The following is a 6410-nucleotide window of genomic DNA, read 5'->3' as shown; positions in this document are numbered from 1 at the left end:
CAAGGCCATCCTGAACTGGCCATGGTACCATGCGAGAGGCTTGTCTGAGGCAGGCAGCATCACTTAAGACAAAATGACTTTCTTTTCTGGTTTCGAAAAACATCTAGAGACTAGAGCTGAAATGTAAAGTGAATCTGTAAAATTCGAAATGACATGTATGTACTCCTGGTAGAAAGTGGAAGGAGAGGGCTGCGACACGTGTTTTGAATCTCATAATCGTGAGAGCAGCAGGTGTGTCGGGAGAGGTGCAGCAACAAACTAGACGCTTACATGCCTACACTGCACTCTAAAATGAGCCCTGTAACAAAATTAGCTAGTCGTATAAACTCTCAGTTCTGATAATACGGTTTATCTTGTTAGGGAGACAGAGTGGCTGTTTAAAGATCTGACTTAAAGGGAAAAGATGAAAGGCACAAAGAGCTTAGTAATTGCATGGAAAATATGTATATGCTTATACAAAGTTCCTGTAGATCGCTGTGGTTAATCCATCCCCTGAAATTTCTAGTAGAAGGCCCCAGAAAATGTTGGGCAGCAAAAAGTCTGGAACAGAAATGAAAAGAGAATAATTCTTTCACTCAGATTAAAACACAGACAAGCAGAACCGTGGTTGCTCCACACACATCCACACCCATGGGAGATGGTACTGAGGCAGTTCTGTGACTGTCCCTGGAAAGAGAGGTGGTGGTGTCAGAAACTGCTCAGAAAAGTCCACTGCAAAATTTGACAGGGCTCAGGCACGGGGAAAGACTTTTTAAAACAGTACATTTCATTTGGATATGTGACAGCTGAGCAATAGCACCGTGTGACTCTCTAAAGACCAGAAACAGTGAGGGCACAATCACCATGGCTTGTTTACAAGGATCAAAGGATGTCCCGTGGGGCTTCCCTGGTGGCGCAGTGGTTGGGAATCCGCCTGCCAAGGCAGGGCACGCGGGTTCGTGCCCCGGTCCGGGAAGATCCCACATGCTGCGGAGCGGCTGGGCCCGTGAGCCATGGCCGCTGAGCCTGCGCGTCCAGAGCCTGTGCTCCGCAGCGGGAGAGGCCACAGCAGTGAGAGGCCCGCATTCCGCAAAAAGAAAAAAAATAAAAATAAAGGATGTCCTGTGAAACTTGTTTGAGATACGTTTATAATACATATATTTTTTTAAGACCATACTTCATTCAGATTTCTTTTGCTTTTTTTTTTTTAATTTTACTTATTTATTTATGGCTGTGTTGGGTCTTCGTTTCCGTGCGAGGGCTCTCTCTAGTTGCGGCAAGTGGGGGCCACTCCTCATCACGGTGCGCGGGCCTCTCACTATCGCGGCCTCTCCTGTTGTGGAGCACAGGCTCCAGACGCACAGGCTCAGCAATTGTGGCTCACGGGGCCAGCTGCCCCGCGGCACGTGGGATCCTCCCAGACCAGGGCTCGAACCCATGTCCCCTGCATCGGCAGGCAGATTCTCAACCACTGCACCACCAGGGAAGCCCTATAATACATATTTTTAAAGAACTATTTCACATAGCAAGCAGAAAAAAAAATCTTTAATGACTTGGACACATTTATGAATGACAGAGACAGAAATGGCTATTCAGCAGAACGATGGTATCTAACTTTTAAGGACAACCATGCTGTTCTGCCAAAGGACTGCTGTTGGTGACAAAAATACCCTTAGCACAATCGGTCACATTCCATGTGGCAATCCTTTAATTCCTATGTGATAAATTTCATGCAAACATTTTTGGAAACTGAGTCGTATTACTACTACTAATATTATATTTTATCTCACAAAATATGAGGTGCTATACCATTCAAGTACCATTGTACTGACCAAAGAAGACTGTCATTAACCATATTCAGGCTTAAATGTTTTTGGAAACAATTCTAATGTAAAGCAAAATGGTTTAAAGATATATCTGGAATGGAAGGCTTCTTATGCAGACGAGGAAGCCTTTAAGGGAATTGAAAATATGCTGTAAAAATTCTTAAATATGTAAACAAGTCAAAAAATAAACGAAGATATGTGATACCAAATAGAAAAATCAGAATATCCATAATATTAAAAGTAATGCCAGAAAGAGTCAAAGGTGTTTACATCTAGCAGTAGATAACACCTAGAGACAGGAAATATTAACACTTAAATTCTCATAAATATTGTTTGGAGCTTTCTGAAAACATCTTGACGGTCGTAAGTAAGTCTGATAGAGTCCCAATGGTAAATTTTAGGTTGCATTTTTCTTCTTAGAAATGGTGAATATTGAAGCAAAATTTGGAGGAGTTAAGGCTATTCATAAAATAAGAAATAGGTCCCCTGCTGCTCTCCTGAAGTCACAGGTACCAAAACCATGCTTTCTCCTGCATAACCCAGGATTCCAGTCTTCTGTTCCTTAACAATGTAAGATCTGGAAGATGAGCCCTGTCAGATTTCCACTCAGCAAACAACTCTGAATTTACCAAAACTTACACTGGAAAAAACCTCAAAAGTGAACTTTGATGAAAGGAAGCTGGTTTTTGAAAAAAAATGTTCCTAAGCAAACATGCAGGCTGAGTTTTTTTTACTTCCTCCATCACAAGTGCCATGGTAAGTTTAAGCTTCTTCAGGTCTGAGTCAGTAGAATAAATGTGCCTGTCTTACGTGTGTCTGTTGGGTAAACCCTCAGGAGAATTGTGAAAGACGGTACCTGGTCACTTGTTGGTTCTTCATCTGTCTCCTGTCTCCCCTGCCCTAACCTTCATGGGCATCCACTGTTTACTGGGCTTCTCTTTAAATGCTCAAAGCTCCCGCACAGCAATCAGATCTACACAGATCTCTCCCCTTCTTAGAACACCTGTCCTTCAAACACATATGTGTATTCCTCTTTTCTCCCAAACCTAAACCTAATCGTCAGGTAGCAAATACAAGGAGGAAAAAAAAAAAAAGTACATTCATACTAAAGTGTAAATGACTAATAGTGATGCTTAGCAAGCCATCTCTTATAAAGGGTGGTTTAGTTTTAAACAGTTGCTTATTGGCCAAATAATTTCCCATTTTTTTCCTTAAACAAGGGCACACTTCATTCTTTCCTACAGTGTGAGGTACATAGGCTTAGTATTTTCAGTAGAAACGGTAGTTGGGAGGATACTGAGAAAAGCTGTTGCTGAGCTGGAGGTGACACTTTCAGTACGTTGGTGAAGGGGAAGAGGTAAGGGAAAGTTTGAACGTGGAAGGTTTTGGTTCCTTGAGCCTCATTTTCTCTTCCTTATTTTTATGCTGATCGGATCTTTTTTCCTTCCTCGGCAACAGACTGTTTCAGTCCTTTGTGGCATCATTTATTTCTTTTGCTCCTGCTGACAAGCTGGAGGCTGAATTATGTGCTCATTCTGAAAATGTTCCTTTAGGCTCTTGCTTCTGAACTTTCTAGCCAATGCAGAGTAAATAGGTACTGTGCTGTATGCAAATGTAGGCATATTTGTCCATGTAGGCAAAGGTGGGGGGGGGAGCATTTTGCAAAATGCCTTTAGAACAGAACCAGACTTTTGAGATGGAATATTTTATAGCCTCATGACAATAAGCTAAACTTTTCGGAAAAAAAGGACAGAGGAATACTTATCTATAAAGTACGTTGGAAAAAATACACACAAAAAACAAAACAGGACTAATACTTCAACAGTGAGTTCACCTCAAGCATTTCATGAATTTCACATGACCCACCCACTTTTTCTCTGTACCTCTGAAGATTACCATATCAGCGGCAATAATACTCTGTTGTTCTAGTGCCAGATTTACATATCAATGTAGCCATGACATTCCTGAATGTAGAATATTGTACTGTTCCCCTTGTTTGTGGTTTCTAAATAAGGTTAATTTTTGTTCCCTTACCCTCCTCTCTTAATCTTATGCCACCCCCTACCTCTCTTCAATCAGTGGTTTGTTTGTTTTTCTTTGAATAGTTTTCCTCTTTTTCTTTCCCCGTCTCTGTGTCATAATCGGGACTATCCACAAATTCACTGTACAACCATGCTGTGTTTTAAAAGTCTTTATCACTCAGCCACAGATGATCAACTCTTTGAGAAGACAGTCAGGGACAGAGAAGTACCGACGGGTCACTTCTGGGGTGACTCTGGGATACCTTCTTCCCCAAATGTATGGTGTGTGTTAAGGTGGGTCAGAAGTTACCATGGTTGATTTCACGGCCACCTTTGTTTCTTTCTTGGAAGGTTTTGTTGTTCATTATTGCTATTTCTAGATTGGAGATGAGTCTAGCACAAATTTGCATGGCAGAATTGAATCAACCAATTTTCATTTCCATTGAACGTTTGGAAAGGGCTGGATAATTTTTAAATTCTTTGACTCTTATGTGTCAAACTTAATGGAAAGCCAGCTGGAGCCTAACAAGCTATTTTAATGAGCTTCCTTTCTCTCTGATGTTCCCCAGGGGCTAGTGCCAAGCAGACCCATGTGGCCCAGGGAGTAACATGATCATCTTGGCTCTGTTTAGACACCTGTGCTCTTTTAGCCAAGCAGTAAGGGGAGCAGGAGAAAGAGAGAGATGAGGGCATGGAAGGCATGCAGATCAAGTAGGAGTGGGTGTGTGCCATGCTGCTTAGGAATTCACTACAAGAAACTCCACAGCAACAGCAGACTTGACGCATCACAGGCCAACAGTGCCTCTATGTGGGGTGTCTGAGAGCACATGAAACATGTTTGTGTGTGCTGGGGAGGAAAGGTGGGGAGGGGAGGGAGGAGACAATTATATGCATTTTTTAAAGGAACTGAATGCTTTGGAGGTTCCCTTCGAGAAGGCAATATAGGAAGAAAAGATTGAAAACCATGGATACAAAATATGTCCAGGACCCTGAGATTACATTCTTCATCCAAGCTTCCTCCCACTCCTTTAAAAAAAAAATTACTGTGTTCACTTTTCCTTTCCCATGAATCAGCCTGATGCTTGGCTCTCCCTACCCACTCTGAACAACTTAGCACATAGATATTACACTTGGTCTGTATCGTTTAGTGATTGTTCTTAGTCTCCTGTATGTGTGAATTTCTCCTTCCTGGATTATAGGCTCCTTGAGGATTTAAATTTACAGAAGCAAATACTTTTCTTCTGTTCTTCCTCACCCCTTTGTTACCAATCCTGGGTACTTCTCAGCAAATGTTTAACATATGACTATACAATACTTCTTCATAAGATTTTCTTCCCTTTACCAAGTCTTATTTTATGATGTGATTGTTTGTTTCTATAAATTAAATTTTTAGTAAATAATTTAAAGTATTTCCACACTTTCTCAAGTGAGCATGTTTATGGTTTCTCAATGTACAGAAATACAAAGACAACAATACACCGTACTCTCCACCACGAGATTTCACATATTTGCTTCATCTCTTTAAAAGTTAAATCTAGGGCTTCCCTGGTGGCGCAGTGGTTGAGAATCTGCTTGCCAATGCAGAGGTCACGGGTTCGAGCCCTGGTCTGGGAAGATCCCACATGCCGCAGAGCAACTAAGCCCGTGCGCCACAACTACTGAGCCTGCGCGTCTGGAGCCTGTGCTCCGCAACAAAAGAGGCCGCGATAGCGAGAGGCCAGCGCACCGCGATGAAGAATGGCCGCTGCTCGCCGCAACTAGAGGAAGCCCACGCACAGAAACGAAGACCCAACACAGCCAAAAATAAATATAAAAATAAATAAATAAATAAAAATGTTACCATTCTTTAAAAAAAAATAAAAGTTAAATCTACACCTAACCACCGCAAGACCCTCTCCATCCCATTTCTCTCTCTCCCTCCCTAGAGAAAACCCCTCTCCTGAAGTTGGTGTACATACTACTTCCCTAGCACGTGTTTAAATTTCCATCACCTGGTTCAAAAGGTCTTAGTCCTCTTTCCTGAGGGCCCGGCGCACTTTTGTGCGCAGACAGGGATGCAGACAGAGTGACAGAGGACTAACCCCAGGGGAAAGGCAGTTCCACCCCGAAGAGGAGGGCTTAGCAGCGGCAAGGGCATAGCTGGAGAGGAGGACTGAGGCCTTACTGGGCGCGGAAAAGGGGTATTAGGTGAGGAAAGAGGAGAAGAACCTGCAAGGAGCACAGGCTTTGCTCCCCTGATCATCAGAGAGGATGCGGCTAGACGTCTCTGAGACTGCCTGGAACGCGGTTTGGAGGTTACAGATGCCCCCCTACCCTGGCTGGGCCGAAAGTTGCAACCCCACATGATGACCTGGTTAGGTGGCCTTTACTTCTGAGGGACTGACCTGCTTTAGTTCCTCTGAAGCGTTGTACAGATCGGACAGAGACAATTCTGCTTTTCTATTATTACTCTTCCTCAGTTTGGAGTTGTCAGATAAAATAGAAGACACATAGTTAAATCTGACTTTCAGATAAGCAATGGATGCTTTTTTTCGTAAAAGTGTGTCTCAAGTATTGTATGGGACATACTTATACTAAAAAGGTA

Source organism: Mesoplodon mirus (genome assembly GCF_964341445.2).
Source record: "Mesoplodon mirus genome assembly, chromosome: 11".
Classification (NCBI taxonomy): domain Eukaryota; kingdom Metazoa; phylum Chordata; class Mammalia; order Artiodactyla; family Ziphiidae; genus Mesoplodon; species Mesoplodon mirus.
The sequence above is the reverse complement of the archived record's forward strand: the minus strand, read 5'-3'. Positions refer to the sequence as shown.